This window comes from Bubalus kerabau, chromosome 9 (genome assembly GCF_029407905.1).
Source record: "Bubalus kerabau isolate K-KA32 ecotype Philippines breed swamp buffalo chromosome 9, PCC_UOA_SB_1v2, whole genome shotgun sequence".
In the NCBI taxonomy this organism is placed as follows: Eukaryota; Metazoa; Chordata; class Mammalia; order Artiodactyla; family Bovidae; genus Bubalus; species Bubalus kerabau.
The window spans coordinates 29,978,470-29,995,813 of NC_073632.1; the positions used below are offsets into that span (position 1 = coordinate 29,978,470).

General features: G+C 41.1%; 1 long non-coding RNA gene across 1 annotated transcript; it reads right to left on the minus strand.

Moving 5' to 3' along the window:
• Positions 1-450: 450 nt before the first annotated feature.
• Positions 451-14,639, minus strand: LOC129659979 (uncharacterized). Its single transcript, XR_008718273.1, has 3 exons — positions 14,393-14,639; positions 1,479-1,580; positions 451-716 (listed from the first exon to the last, which is right to left on the minus strand). It is a non-coding gene; the product is annotated as an uncharacterized LOC129659979 (long non-coding RNA).
• Between the last annotated feature and the right edge of the window lie 2,705 nt (positions 14,640-17,344).

Consider the following 17,344-nt stretch of genomic DNA (forward strand, 5'->3'; position numbering starts at 1 on the left):
GTCCCTCAATGAAAGTGTGTGTTAGTTGCTCAGTCGTGTCCAACTCTTTGCCACTCCATGCACTGTAGCCCTCCAGGCTCCTGCTGCTGCTGCTGCTGCTAAGTCGCTTCAGTCGTGTCCAACTCTGTGCGACCCCATAGACCGCAGCCCACCAGGCTCCCCCGTCCCTGGGATTCTCCAGGCAAGAACACTGGAGTGGGTTGCCGTTTCCTTCTCCAGACCTTTTAAACATCTATGCCACTAGATGGCACTATATAGACACCTTTATTTTCACTTTTCCCATCTCAACGAAATTGGAAGGACGCAAAATATTAAGTAAGGGCATCCATTCAGTCCTTGAAATTGCTATCATTTATTAATTTAACTAAATCTTTAAATCATAAGCCTAAACACCTTGTAACCAATTTGCCAATACTTTAATTCTCTAACAGCAAGTACAGTTCCATTGATGAGAGATTGGCTCAAAAGCAGCTTTAGATGTGTTATTTGGCAGCTAGGAAACTGAATAATAAGAAGGTCAGAAAATTGATAATATGTGAGAGGGCATATAGGAAAAAAGAAATACATTTACAAGAAATTGTCTAATCTTGACTTCTCTTTGGTTTCCATTAAAACTCCCGGTGCCTCAGAAGATTGTCAGTGTACTGTTCCATCAGTAGTTGTAATTTATTCTTTTGTTAGACCATGAGGATTGGAGACGAAAAGGCCCATGCTAGCTAGCAGGAGACACAGGAAGAGATTATATATGCAAATCATTCCATTGCTCTCTACCAAGAGAAGGTTTGTCTTGTAATATTTCTTTTAAGTTGCACAGAGAAATCTTTGGTTGTTTGCCAAAAAGCAGAATTGGGAGGTTAAAAAGAAGGGGAAGAAAGGAAGAGACAATTTGAAAGGAGCATGCAAAGCTGTGATGAACAGTCAAAAGATGTGTGATAACTGCAGTGTCTGTGATTTCTTTGCTTTTTCTTTTTTTTTAGGAGCTGAGAATGGAGAGGATCTAGGGGTGGGTGAGGAATGCAAAGCAGTTTGCAGAAGCAAGGTTAAGTGTATTCAGGCCTGGGGAATTGAGGACATCTGGCCAGATACAGACCAAAAGTAACCTGGGAGACTAGACTGGCAGTGGGCAGGCATAACCCAGGTCACCTGCCTTCCTAACCCAGGATGGCACCTCTTGATCCCCCTTCCCAGGAGCAGACAGCCACATTCCACAGAGTGGAGGTGCCAGATGCTGCTTCTTTGCCCAAAAAAGACAAGTGGAAACTGAGACAGAATTTTAAAGACATCAAAGAGCCTGAGTGAATTATGGCATCCCTGGAGCTGGCTGCTCTACTGGTCCAGTAAGGTCAGGCAGGATGAAGATGAAGGAGTTGGAAGACTGGTAGGGATGGGAGTAGGGGGTGATGGGTGATAGAGAGCTGGTTTGAATGAGCTTTCTTCTTCCTCTAGGATAGAGTCAGTAAACTTGGTTTTCTTTGTACCTGAGCTTACAAACATTGGCTGCTCTCTGAAAAGGTCACCCTGCTATTCAGGCAGAATTTGTGACTCTCAGCAGCTGGGAATACCTTGGAACCAAAGAGAACCTATTAGGAGAGGGGAAAAAAAAAAAACTCGAACTCAATCACTAAGCCAAAATATGGGAGAAAAGATTAACCTCTAAAGGTTTTTTTCTTTAATTACAACAACAACACATTTCTCTTTGATTCATAACCTTAATAAATTCTGCTTATCATTTGCAATAATTCTAAGTTATTCTAAAGACACTTTTTTATTATTAGAAAAGAGCTTCATGTTAGTCTAAATTACTTTAGTAAAGAGATGCCCTATTCCTCCACTAGAAGTTATGGAAAAATCCATAGGAGAATATGTTTTATTTGCCTTAATGAAGAAAGAACCTAATAAAGAATTGCTGAATTTTGGAGAAGGGGGAACTGTGTTTATTATACCCAAATAAAATGTTAGGCTGCTGCATCAGAAAAGCCTTGGTTCATTTATTTTGACACAAGCATTTGAAATAATTTAGTTTCCTTGGTAAATGGTCTGTAGAGCTCTTTGCAGTGTTGTTAGCTAAAATATTATTAATGTGAATTCACTCAACACATCTCATATTTTTGCTGAGAAGTGAGATGTGAACATTGCATTTTATGGGAACACAAATTGGATGAGGGGAGCAGAGAGAGGCACAGGGATGAACAAACAGAGGGGTTGAATTTATGAAGTTCTGTCCCCAGTGGCTCAGTGGTGAAGAATCTGCCTGATGCAGGAGCCGCAGGAGATGAAGGTTCGATCCCTGGGTCAGGAAGACCCCTGGAGGAGGGCATGGCAACCCATTCCAGTATTCTTGCCTGGAGAGTCCCATGGACAGAGGAGCCTGGAGGGCTACAGTCCATGAGGTCGCAAAGAGTCGAATACGATTGAACTGACCTAGCATTCACAGGGCATGAGCAACTGGAAAGAAGAAATCAGGAAACTTAGATTTTGCTATCAATTATTCAGATTCAGCTTAAAAAATAAATTTTATGGTTAACAAACGTACTGGGGATGGTTTCACGTGAACTGTTTGCACATTGCCGGGGTTTTCCTAAGCGTAATTCAGTGTCATCTGGTTCCTACGTGCTAAATTCATTCCCTTCACAAATGTTCCCTGTGATCTCGTTCATCTAGTATTTCATTAAGTTTATGCTCATCATCAAATTCTAACGTGACTATGCTCCCAGCCCTACCCCAGGCTGCATCAGGGGGCCCTATTCTGTGGCTAGGAGCTTGGTTGACCAGTTGTCCCAGTTTGTCCAGGACTGAGCAGCTTCTTAGGATGTAGGACTTACAGTGCCAAAATGGGGACAGTAGCAGATAAATTGGGAAAACTGGTCACCCCAGCACTGCTCCCCCCACCCCCCTGAGTACACTTCCAATAGAGCTCTTACAGACAGACTACCATTTTGATTTTCTCTCTCTCTCTCTCTGGCTCAAAGGGTAAAGTGTCTGCCTGCAATGTGGGAGACCCAGGTTCGAATCCTGGGTTGGGAAGATACCCTGGAGAAGGAAATAGCAAACCACTTCAGTACTCTTGCCTGGAAAATTCCATGGATGGAGGAGCCTGGGAAGCTACAGTCCATGGGATTGCAAGGAATTGCACACAACTGAGCAACAACCTCACTTCTCTCTCTCTCTCTAGACTGAGTTTCTTGTCTCTTTGAATCCCCAGCATCTAGCACAGGGCCTAATACTTCACTGACACGAATGTTTGTTGCACACTTAAACGAATGGAGAAATGTATGGAGAGAATGACAACAGTTTTCTTTCTTTATTTCCCCATGAAGAGGAGAAACTTATCCTTTCTGTGTTGCAGTCCTATTATAGAAGTGCTCATGCTCAGTCACGTCTGACTCTTTGTGACCCCATGGACTGTAGCCCACCAGGCTCCTCTGTCCATGGGATTCTCCAGGCAAGAACACTGGAGTGGGTTGCCATTCCCTTCTCCAGGGGATCTTCCTAATCCAGGGATCAAACCCAGGTCTTCTGAATTGCTGGCAGACTCTTTACTGCTGAGCCACCTGGAAGGGAAGCCCTTACAGAAGGTTTTCAGAGAAAGGAGGCCATCAGAAGAAGGCAGGTTTTCAACTGAAGCCCAGAAATTCCTGGATAACTTGGGCACTCTCTTCATAAGGAAGAGGCCCAAGGAGACACCATGAGCTGCCCATTCTCTCCCCTTTATGTGCAGCTCAAGCATTTTCTCTTTTAAAAAGAATTCTTTTACCCTCTGGCTTTCCATTCTGGGGATTTTATAGCATTTATTTGTCTCCTCTACTGCTCTGAAAATGTGTGTGTGTGCTAAATTGCTTCAGTCGTGTCTGACTCTTTGCAACCCTATGGACTGTAGCCCTCCAGGTTCCTCTGTCCCTGGGATTCTCCAGGCATGAATACTGGAGTATGTTGCCATGCCATCCTCCAAGAGATCTTCCCAACCCAGAGATCAAACACATATCTCATGTCTCCTTCATTGGCAGGCAGGTTCTTTACTACTATCGCCAGCTGGGAGGCTCTGAGGACACTTTTTAAAAATTGAGGTACAGTTAATTGACAATTTTGTGTCTTTTCAAGTGTACAGCAAAGTGATTCAGTTATGTGTGTGTGTGTGTATATATATATATATATATATATATATACTTTTTCAGATTTTTTTCCATTATAGGTTATTACAAGATATTGAGTATAGTTCCCTGTGCTGTACAACAGATCCTTGTTGTTTACCTATTTCATACATAGTAGTGCATATATGTTAATCCCAAACTCCTAATTTATTGTTCTAAGGGCATCTTGAATTGTCTGTCTCTTATTCATTCATGGATCACCAGAAGCTATCATTGTATCTGGTCCATAGTAGGTGAGCAATAAAGGAATAAAATAAAATGTTGAAAATACAAAGGAATTCATTCACAAGCATTTCATCAGACTGACATACACATCAGAGGTGCTGAATTTAATGAAGAGATGCTCATAAGAACATAGATTTAGTAAGCACTCTATTATTTTATTTAATCCCCACAACAAACTTCATGAAGTTTGAATTATCTCATGAAGGAGGAAATGAAAGGTCAGAGAGATGAAGTAATTGCCCAAAGTCACAGAGTTCACAAGAGGCACAGTCCAAGCTGGTTTCACATTCTATTTCATCTCACCAGCTTTTATCTAGGGACAGAGGTTTTTGATGTGGACAAAGAAAGCAGGAGTTTGAAAAACTACCTCCAGTATATATTAGTGATGAAGGATGGGGGTGGACAGGACATGCTGAGAAGGACATACATTATGACTAAAAGAATTTGTGGGGACTTCCCTGGTGGTCCAGTGGCTAAGACTCCACACTCCCAAGGCAGTGGGTACAGGTTCTATCCCTGGTCAGGGAACTAGATCCCACATACTGCAACTAAGAGTTTGCATGCCGAAACTAAGACCCAGTGTAACCAAATAAATAAACAAATAATGAAAAAAAAAAAAAAAACTATTTGTGGAACCAACTAGCTCCAAGCTCCCTTTAGATGAGATATTAAACATGACTTTCTCAAAGTTCTCATAAAGATTATACGTTCTTTATTTCTATAAGAAAAACTTTTGAAAAGTGAAGAAAACATCTTGCCTTGCTAGTCTCTAGAATAATCTGGAAGTTTTACCCATTTCAAAAACAATATTAAATTATATTTAGAGTCTTTTAAAATATCCACGAACGTTTTCTCTGACAATGCAATCATTATGGTCCACGGTTGTAAAAAAAAGTCCTGTGCTGTATGCTCAGTCATGTCCGACTCCCTGCAACCCCATGGACTGTAGCCTGCCAGGCTCCCCTGTCCATGGAATTTTCCAGGCAAGAATACTGGAGTGGGCTTCCATTTCCGTTTCCATTTTAAAAAGTATTAACCTTCTAATATATTTGATAATCACATACTGATAAGTACTGTATTAAGTATAATAAGAAAAAAAAGTTTTTCTTAATGTTTAATATCCACTTTTGACACTTTGACTTCTGGGATGAAATAATGTAAATCGAAGATAGCTATCAATTTAATTAAAACTGAGTTTTCTAATATTGAGATTAGCTGACAGTGATATCAAAGGCACAGCTGGTTAATTTACATTGATATTGGGACAAGAAAAATTTTTATAAACAACATTTATACCTCTGGATTTTCAGAGATCTTCAATATGGAAAGGGAACGAGATCAAAAGATAATGGAAAGCACATTGGTTCTAACAGAAAGAACTAATCTGAAAAGAACGGAAGGTAGAGAGACCCAATTAACTCCAGCTGTGCCAAACCACACGGGACGGAACCAGTGTTAACTCTCACCTTTGCTTAGATTTATGCGACTTTCCTCTTTGCTCTGACTTGTTTTGCTGCTAGCACGGTTAATACATTCATTTAACCTAAATTTGTTCCCTTCATATTCACGCAGCAGTTATCAGTGAGGTAAGGAAGTGGCCAGTGCAGCTTCCTAACAACCAGGCAGATTTTTGTGGCAGTTTCCTGTCAATTTCAAGCTGAGCTGTACCAAAGGGCTTCGGTTCCCCTCTACCCCTCCTACCTGGGACCTCACCTCCATCACTTCACAGTGGACACAGAATAGGAAGAAAAGTCTCTGATCCTTTTCAGATCTATTTTAGGCACATGGATCAATACATACTGAACACCAACTTTAAGAAGCCACAGAGACCTTTACCTTCTTTTATATTTTTCCAATATTGATCATTCTTTATTTCCTATATTCAGGGAAAGTATGGGACAGGTAGAAGGCTGCAAGAAAAGTGGTCCTGTGGAATTCACACAAAAAAAACAAACAAAAATAGAGAGTTCCCTGGTAGTCCAATGGTTAAGACTCCATGCTTTCAATGCATGGGGGTGTGGGTTTGATCTTTGGTTGGGGAACTAAGATCCCACATGTTGTGTGGCACATCAAAAAATAAAAAATAATGAAATAAAGGGACTTCCCTGGCTATCCAGTGGTTAAGACTCTACACTTCACTGTGGGGGTGCATGTGTTTGATCCCTAGTTGGGGAACTAGATTCCACATGCCACACAGTGAGCCAAAAAAAAAAAAGCCCCTGGATGTTGGTGCATCGTGAAAATGCACAGTAGGCATGAATAGTATTGGTATCTAGAATTGAGGGCATTGCTATGATCTGAAGATCCTTAGGGAACTATAACTCTGTTGAATATGTTCTAGTAAAATTATGAGAGAAGCAAATTTAAGAGATAATAATAGCTAAGATTTATTGAGTAGTTTCTATGTATCAGACATTTTCTTACAGGCTTTATTTTATTTACTTTCACAATCCCATCCTGAGGGAGGTACTTTACCATTATCCCTATTTTACAGATAAAGAAGTAAGGCACAGCAAGGTAAATTGTCTAGCATCACACACTTAGTAAATAGTAGAGCACTTATACTCAGGGTAGACTGATACAAGAGGCCAGGCATCTATTTAGTCTCTATACAAAGAAGTCTATACAAGATTGAAGGCAGGAGGAGAAGACAGAAGATGAGATGGTTGGATGGCAACACTGATTCAATGGACATAAGTTTGAGCAAGTTCCAGGAACTGGTGATGGACAGGGAAGCCTGGTATGCTGCAGTCCATGGGTTCACAAAGAGTCGGACATGACTAAGTTACTGAACTGAACAAAGAAGCCACATAATCATGATAGACACCTCAGTGAATTAAAAAATGAACTGCAGGGCAGGAATAAGTCCTTGCATATGGTCAAATGATCTTTGACAAAGATACTAAGAACCCTCAATAAGAAACTGTCTCTTCAAAAAATGGTGCTGGGAAAACTGGATATCCACATACAAAAGAACGATGTTGAAGCATCATCTTACACCATATGCAAAAATAAATTCAAAATGGATTAAAGACCTAAATGTAATACCCTGGGGACTCCCCTGGTGATCTAGTGGTTAAGAATCTGCCTTGCAACACAGGGGATGCAGGTTCGATTCCTAGTCGGGGAACTAAGATCCCACATGCCATGGGGCAGCTGAATCCATGTACCACAACTAGAGAGCCTACCTGCTGTAACGACTGAGCCCGCGTGCCATAACTAGAGAGTCGGAGTGCTGTAATGATAGATCCCTCATGATGCAACCAAGGTCCAGCCTGCTGCAACTAAGACCTGACAGCCAAATAAATAAATAAAAAATAAATGTGTTACCCCAAACTATAAAATACCCAGAAGAATTTGGGAACATAGGGGAAAGTCTTCCTAACAATGTATTTGGCAATGATTTCTTGGATGTGATATCAAAAACACAAGCAACAAAATAAAAAACAGACAAATGGGACTACATCAAACTTTAAAACTCCTGTGCACCAAAGGATACAATTAAAAAGGCAATCTAGAGAATGGGAGAAAATATTTGCAAATAATACATCTAATAAGGAGTTAATATAAAGAACTCTTATAACTCAATGACAATAACAACAACAAATAACTCTAAAAAATAAGCAAAGGACTTATACAAATGACCAACAGGCATATAAAAGATGCTCAATGTCACTAATCATTAGAGAAATGCAAATCAAAACTACAATGAAATATCACCTCACCCATATTAGGATGGCTATAAATGAGAAAATAGAAAGTGTTGGTGAAGATATGCAGAGATTGGAACGCTTGTGCGCAGTTGGTGGGATTGTAGAATGGTGCAGCTGGAAAACAGCAGTGGTTCCTTAAAACATTTAACACAGAACTATTATATACTCCAGCAATCTAGGTATAGATCCAAAAGAATTCTGAAAGAATTGAAAGCAGGGTCTCAAAGAGAAGTTTGCACATCCATGTACATATCAGCTCTGTTTACAATAGCCAAGAAGTAGAAGCAACACTAACATCCACTGATGGATGAACAGATATACAAAATGTGGCATACACATGCAATCGAATATTATTTAGTCTTAAAAAGGAAAGAAATCTTGTCACTAGAAATCTTGTCACAAGAAATGCTACAGCATGGGTGAATCCTGAAGACATTATGTGAAGTGAAATAAGCCAGTCACATAATGACAAATACTGTATAATTCCACAATGGCACCCCACTCCAGTACTCTTGCCTAGAAAATCCCATGGACGGAGGAGCCTGGAAGGCTGCAGTCCATGGGGTCGCTGACGGTTGGACACGACTGAGCGACTTCACTTTCACTTTTCACTTTCATGCATTGGAGAAAGAAATAGCACCCCACTCCAGTGTTCTTGCCTGGAGAATCCCAGGGACGGGGGAGCCTGTTGGGCTGCCGTCTATGGGGTCGCACAGAATCGGACACGACTGAAGTGACTTAGCAGCAGCAGAGTGGTCAAATTCATAGAAATAGAAAGTAGAAAGGTGGTTACCAGGCAATATTTGGGAATAGGGGGGTGGTGGTGGATCTGGCAGTTGTCTAATAGATAGAGTTTCAGTTTTTTAGGATGAGATGTTCTGGAAATCTGTTGCACAGCAATGTAAATATAGTTGACATGACTAAACTGTGCAGTTAAAAATGGTTAAGGTGGTGAATTTTATGAGATATATATACCACAATTAAACAAGCAAACACACAGGAGACACTGGCCAGCTGAAAGGCACATATCGACACTTTTCTTCTATGATTTCTAAGATCTATTCCTGCTCTGATGTTCTTTTGCAATATCCCAAATTGTGCACGGTGATTCCTTATCTCTTTGCAGAACCTCTTTCTAAAGTCATCAGTGTCCACAATCTCCAGTCCTATCCTGTAGTACTATTTCGAGTCTCAATTCTTCTGAGTCCATCATCTAACAACTTTGCAAATAATGAGGCTCAGATTTATCAGATAAACCAATCATGTTAACATACCATCTCACTAAAACAGTACCCAGTCCCTTAAGCTGGAGATATACAGATTGACTATGCCAAAGCCTTTGACTGTGTGGATCACAACAAACTGTGGAAAATTCTTCAAGAGATGGGAACACCAGACCACCTGACCTGCCTCTTGAGAAATCTGAATGCAGGTCAGGAAGCAACAGTTACAACTGGACATGGAACAACAGACTGGTTCCAAATAGGAAAAGGAGTACATTAAGGCTGTATATTGTCACCCTGTTTATTTAACTTATATGCAGAGTACATCATGAGAAACACTGGGCTGGAAGAAACACAAGCTGGAATCAAGGTTGCAGGGAGAAATATCAATAACCTCAGATATGCAGATGACACCACCCTTACGGCAGAAAGTGAAGAAGAACTAAAGAGCCTCTTGATGAAGGTGAAAGTGGAGAGTGAATAAGTTGGCTTAAAGCTCAACATTCAGAAAATGAAGATCATGGCATCTGGTTCCATCACTTCATGGGAAATAGATGGGGAAACAGTAGAAACAGTATCAGACTTTATTTTTCTGGGCTCGAAAATCACTACAGATGGTGACTGCAGCCATGAAATTAAAAGATGCTTACTCCTTGGAAGGAAAGTTATGACCAACCTAGATAGCATATTCAAAAGCAGAGACATTACTTTGCCAACAAAGGTTCGTCTAGTCAAGGCTATGGTTTTTCCCATGGTCATGTATGGATGTGAGAGTTGGACTGTGAAGAAGGCTGAGCGCTGAAGAATTGATGCTTTTGAACTGTGGTGTTGGAGAAGACTCTTGAGAGTCCCTTGGACTGCAAGGAGATCCAACCAGTCCATTCTGAAGGAGATCAGCCCTGGGATTTCTTTGGAAGGAATGATGCTAAAGCTGAAAGTCCAGTACTTTGGCCACCTCATGTGAAGAGTTGACTCATTGGAAAAGACTCTGATGCTGGGGGGGATTGGGGACAAGAGAAGGAGACAACAGAGGATGAGATGGCTGGATGGCATTACTGACTCGATGAATGTGAGTCTGAGCGAACTCCGGGAGTTGGTGATGGACAGGGAGGCCTGGCGTGCTTCGATTCATGGGGTTGCAAAGAGTCGGACACGACTGAGCGACTGATCTGATCTGGACAGCAAGGAGATCCATCCAGTCCATCCTAAAGGAGATCAGTCCTGGGTGTTCATTGGAAGGACTGATGTTGAAGCTGAAACTCCAATCCTTTGGCCACCTGATTCGAAGAACTGATTCATTTGAAAAGACCCTGATGCTGGGAAAGATTGAAGGCGAGAGGAGAAGGGGACGGCAGAGGATGAGATGGTTTGGCTGGCATCACCGACTTGATGGACATGAATTTGGGCAAACTCTGGGAGTTGGTGACGGACAGGGAAGCCTGGCATGCTGCAGTCCATGGGGTTGCATTGCAAAGAGTTGGACACGACTGAGCAACTGAGCTGAACTGAACTGAATACAGATGTATCCATCAGGATACCCTCAGATAATCAAACTATATCTGAGAAAGAAAGGTCCTACTGAAGGAAATTTTTTGTTAGGAAGCAGGGGCAGGAAGGAAGAGTGTTTTGCCTCTCAAATAACTGAGTGGCTTTTCAGTCCACCAAGAGGAACATTAGGCCAGGGAAGAAACAGTGTGCCTGGAAGAGAAAACAATACTTGGGGATTCAGGGAAGATGGCAAAGACAAGGTATGGTTCTAGGAGAGCTGAAAATAGAGTCTGGTTGTTGGTCAATTAATTTAGGCCACATTAATAGCACTGACTGGATTGTATTACCTTCTTTCTTCACAGATGCCAGGTCATTACTTTTGGAGCTGGGTTTTTCCCTCCTATCTTTGCATGCCCAGGACACTGCACCAAATGAGACTGTCATGCAGGAATGTATTACAAAGGAGCAGTAGAAGAATGAGAAAGATAGGAAGGAGGCTAGAAGACCCAGTGTGAAGGGCACATTCCTCCCTGTTCAAGATGAGAAAGATGAGAATGATCTAACAGAGAGAAACAAGATGATGATCACTAGCAAAGATCTCTCCCTTAGCAACAGCAAAGAGAGATTTTCTCTCCCCAGGTTCCACAGGCAACTGTTTCTTTTGTTCATTGGCTTCCAAGAAGGTGATAAATGAATAGATTACAGCCAGAGAAATGGAATAAGGCCTTCTAGACAGAAGAGATGACAATCCGACAGGCTCAAAGCCAAGAGGGAACTAAATCAGTGTGTTATTTTGGCAAAGGCTCTGCTAGTCTTTAAAGTTCTTGCTTTTGTGTTAAAGTAAGATCAACCATCAGTCTCTTTCTGCTATTGTGCGTAATGCAAAGTCATATCATTTGATGATAGACTTTTTTTTTTCTGCTTTTTTTCTTGTATCTCTTCAGATCGCAAGGTTGCATATTCTTAGCATAATAAATGGATATACATGCACATATGTGGAGACCATTTTTCATTTATAAACAAATGAAATGGATTCCAGAAGTTCACATGTGGAACTTTAGTCAGTTGATTGGAACCTGGAATGACTGTACATATAAAAATGTTAGAATTTAATGGGTTTAAAATTATGTTCCCATGAGGCCTTGGTGTCCCACAAGGAACTCTTACAGAAAAATATGAGCAACAGTCTTTCTCCAATTTTCAAGGTATTGTAATTATTGTATATTGCTTTCTTGACTTTAAAGGGTTTCCTCCATATATTCTCTCTCAATAATACAGGAACATTTGAAAGCTTACTGTGAGATAAGCATTTTGAATACATCATCTTATTTAATTTTCACAAGGATCTTATTTTATAGATGGAAAAACCCAAATGACTAATTTACCTTCAGGCTACTCCAATAAGTGGAAGAGTTAGGTTACTGGATTTAAACCTGTCCACAAATTTTTTCACATTTCTCCCATTGAGAGGTAGGTCTCCTTTCCTGGAAACTGGACTGGCCTTGGTGATGCACTTGTAAGAAACAGAATCCATGGAAGTGATACTGTAACTTCTGAGGCTAGGTCAGAACAGGTCATGCAGCTTCTGCCTGGCTCTTCTGTGATGCTTGTTTTGGTAGAAGCTAACTGGCATGGAAGAAATCTGACCATCCTGAGACCTCTATGCGAGAGAGGCCACACACAGGCACTCTGGTCGTCAGCTCAGCACTCAGTGAACCACTTACTTTTCCAGCACGTGGAGAGGGTATGGAGAAAAAGGAACCCTCGTACACTGTTTGTGGGAATGTACTGGGTGGGCCAGAAGTTTCATTTAAGTTTTTCTATAATGTCTTATGGAGAAACCTGGATGAACTTCTTGGCCAACCCAATAAACTGGTGCAGCCACTGTAAAGAACAGTATGAAGGTGACTTAAAATACTAAAAATTAGTTACCATATGACCCTGCAATCTCACTCCTAGACATATATAAGGAAAAGACAAAAACTCTATTTCAAAAAGATATATGCACCCCAGTGTTCATAGTAGAACTATTTACAATAGCCAAGACATGGAAGCAACCTAAATGTCCATTGACAGATAAATGGATAAAGAAGATGTGATATATATATATATATATATATATATATATATATATATATATAATGAAATATTACTCAGCCATGAAAAGAATGAACTAATGCCATTTGCAGCAACATGGATGGACCAAAGACAGAGAAAGACAAATATCATATATCACTTATATGTAGAATCTTAAAAAATGATACAAATGAACTACTTTACAAAACAGAAATAAATTCACAGACTCAAAAGACATAGAAAACAAACGTATGGTTACCAAAGGGATGTGGGGAGGAATAGAGATAAATTAGGAGTTTGGAATTTATATATACACGTCTGTTGTTTAGTTGCTAAGTCGTGTCCAACTCTTCTGAGACCCCATGGACTGTGTAGCCTGCTAGGCTCCTCTGTCTGTGGGATTTCCTAGGCAAGAATACTTGAGTGGGTTTCCATTTCTTTCTCCAATATATACACACTACTAATATAACACAGATAACCAACAAGGGCCTACTGATACTCAATATCTTATAATAACCTATAATGGAAATCTGAAAAAGAATACATGTATATATACACATATATGGCTGAATCACTTTGTTGTATACTTGAAATGAACACAACATTGTAAATTAACTATACTTCAGTAAAAACATAAATTTCCAGCACAGTCAAACCTTTAGTTACCTGCAGCCCAAGATCGACTGCAAATATATGAGCCTCTGAGTGAGAACTACTGGCTGCTAGGTTAGAGTTGGGGTGACTCTTATGCAGAAACAATAATCAGAACAGCCAGTAGTAGGACCCGGGTCTGCTGGACCCTAACACTCATCTTAAGCTATACATCTCACTACATTCCTTAAACGTTTGATACTGTTATTACTTTTCCACAATGAAATCAAGTATGAGATTCAATGTCATATATACTCACCATCTCTTAATAAACCAGAAGATCACTACTTTACAAGTTAACAATCAAGCTCTCATTTACTCAACCAACATTTACTGAATGCCTACTATAAGCCAGGCAGTGTAAAAACTGCTGTAGATACAAAAATAAATTAAGTATGAGCCTCATCCTCTAGCCAATGATGTGCGTGCTAAGTCACCTCAGTCATGTCCGACTCTTTGTGACCCTAGGGACTGTAGTCTGCCAGGCTCCTCTGTCCATGGGATTCTCCAGGCAAGAATACTGGAGTGAGTTTCCATGCTCTCCTTCAGGGACTCTTCCCGACCCAGGGATCGAATCTGCATCTTTTATGTCTCCTACATTGGCAAGTGGTTTTTTGTTTTGTTTTGTTTTGTTTTTAAGCTACCTGGGAAGCCCCTATCAATGATGGGGAGTGGGGCTGGAAAAAAATGGGAAAAGATGCACATGTAAGCAAATGGGACAACAAACTAAGAAGAATTCTTTAATGGAGGAAACACAAAAGGGATGCTGCATGAGCAGTCTAGAAGTTGAGTTTTGGAGGTGACTGGAGGGAGGAGGGGAGGAGAACAGAGAAGGGAAAAGACCCCTTGGTCTAGTTCATCTACTAACCTCAAGTTCTTATTCCAAGATTCCTTGAGCTCTGACCAGTCAGAGAAAGACGGTCTCCTGGAAAAGCAGTCCTGGAGGGATGTTGATCTTGAGATAGTCCAGAGGTAAATATCAGATGCATTTTAGTCAGGAAGAGTTTCTGATTTAAAGATTGCCTACATTCAGCCTACCAGGCATTGACTTTGGATAAAGACATTTCCTCTCTCTCTTTCTCCTATACAAGAGTCTTAATGGCTCTAACTCCTAAACTGATTGTTGTTTCAGAGTAATCACTATGGAGATTCCTGATTTCCCTACTAGGAAAAAAACAAAACAAAAACAAGCTTCAGGGAAGGAAATGATCGTTATTCCATAGTATAGGTCTACATATTGAGTATAAGGAAAATATCTCTCTATTTTTGTTCAAGCAGTGAGCGGCTGCTCAAGGGAGCTATTTTTAACACATTGTATCTCTTGCTTAATGAGATAAGCTTTTCTCATAAACTTGTCTTGTTTATGTAGCCTCCCACAACTAGCGACTGTCCTGTTTATTTAGTTAACAAGTTAGTAATCTTTGTGACTGGGTTCAGGATGGGGAACACATGTATACCTGTGGCAGATTCATTTTGATATATGGCAGAAATAAAGAAAATAAAAAAACGAAAAAAAAAATTTTTCTTACTTAAAAAAAAAAAAAAATCTGCCCTGCCTCCTTCTGTTTTGGAAACTCTTTGGGCAACAGTTGGGGCTGCTGATGGTATGATCTTACCTGGCTTACTAGGAGCGAGCCCCTGACTTAGGCTGGCCAATAAGAGTATTGTATTCTCCTCAAACACTGATTGGTCCAGGATGGGCACGTGATCCAAGCTGAGTCGGAGGTCTTTCACGGAGCCACATGGATGGTCAGGGAGAGAGCCTTATTTATTTGTTTGAGGTCGTGAGCCATAGGATTATGTAAATCTGATTCTGTTGAGACTCATCTTCTCTATTACATAGACACAACCAGCCTGCAAATTAAAGCCAACACTTCCCTGCCCTCTGAGGGGCGGGGGGGAGGGAGGGAATTGGTAAATTAATGATTCCTGGAAACTTAAGTATTTGGTTCTATGCTGGGAGTCACCAGTCCTTGAACTTTTAGGTTAATTAAGTCACCCGCCCCCCCACTCCCCGGCTTAAGCTAGAAATTGAACTGGGTTTCTGTCACTTCCAACTGAGAGATGTGGCTAATCAAATTTGTCCTTGTATATAGTTCTCTTTTGGGGATCCTGGACCCAATTCCAAGGGGAGGGGCTGGGAGACTTCCCACACAACACCAAGTAATTCTTATATACCAGCTGGTGGGCTGAGAATTCAACACATTCTAGTATCTCTTTACCTGGAGAAAGCATCAGATTCCACAGGGCAAGGGTTCTGTCCTACCAGACTTCCCCGACCTCCATATGACCCCCCACCCCAAAAAGGAAAAACCACAGACACAGACACATGCACTCCAGATGCCAGTCACAAGCTCAGGCTGATACTGGTACTTCTGACTGACTAGCCATAGATCACAGGTTCCTAAGACTTCCCTCCTTGAGTTCAATTAATTTGCTAGAGCGGCTCATAGAACTCAGAGAAATATTTTACTTATTAGATTACCAGTTTATTATAAAAGGATACAACCCAGGAAGACCCAGGTGGAAGAGATGCAGAGGGCATGCGAGTGTGCTAAGTCGCTTTCAGATCAGATCAGATCAGTCGCTCAGTTGTGTCCAAGTCCTAGCGACCCCATGGACTGCAGCCTACCAGGCTCCTCTGTCCATGGGATTTTCTAGGCAAGAATACTGGAGTGGCTTGCCATTGCCTTCTCCTGACTAAATCACTGGCCACTGGCAATTGATTCAAACTCCATGCTGCTGCTGCTGCTAAGTCGCTTCAGTCGTGGGACTAAAAGTTCCTATCCTCTAATCATGCTATTGGTTCTCCTGGCAACCAGTCCCCTACCGAAGGTGCTTTCCAAAAGTCGCCTCATTTCCACAACAAAAGACACCTTTATGACTTTCAGCACTTAGGATGGAGGACTTGAGGAACTGGAAACCACGAACTATGGATGAAGACCAAATATAATGAAAAATACATTTCAGTCATCTGAATGACCAAATAGCTATTTCTTAGCCATCACAATATCACAGATTCAGAACTCTGGAAACAGCTTTAACCATCCATGCTTTGTACCATCTCACTGTCCTCCTTCGAAACTCCCTGCACACTCATACATCGTGTTAGGTGCAAAGGTGCTGAACACAGACAAAACTGGGTTTTCAGCTCTCCCATGCACAAGCTGTATGTCTTTGAGCAAATCAGTGGTTTCCTCAAATTTTCTCTCTCTGTAAAATAGAGATTTTTTTAAATTTTAGTTTAAAATAGAGATATTTAAGCATGCATCTTCCACGTTTAGTTTGAGGTGAATAATTTAAAGCACTTAGCTCAGGACTCTTTTGCAGGCTATCCTAGACAGACAGAAAAAAAAAATATGAAGGGGAGCTTTGGCAACATATATTGGGTTGGCCAAAAACTTCCTTTGTGTTTTGCCATGCCATGCATGGAAAAATCCAAATGAAATTTTTGGCCAACACAATACATCCAAGGGTACCTCTCTCTTTTACTTGTCAGGTCATGTCAAAGTTAACTTTACAGAGGACAGTATTCTGTGCTTACACATTTCATGTCACTCCCTGACTCCACAGTAAACCCTGAAGACTTGCCTGTCAGAGCTAGGATTGCTCATGCTATGATTGCTCCTGGAGTCGAGGTGGTCATTGACCCAGTTAGGGAGTTGGGTTGAAACGAAGTCTCTTCCAGAAATTCTTCCATCACTCTCTTGGCAGTTGCAGACACAACCAGATGAAGGAGCAGCAGGCAGTGGGCCAGGTTGGCTGGCAGTCCTTAGGGGTGGATACTGCAGTTCCATTCTCTGCAAAGATCCACAGCCAT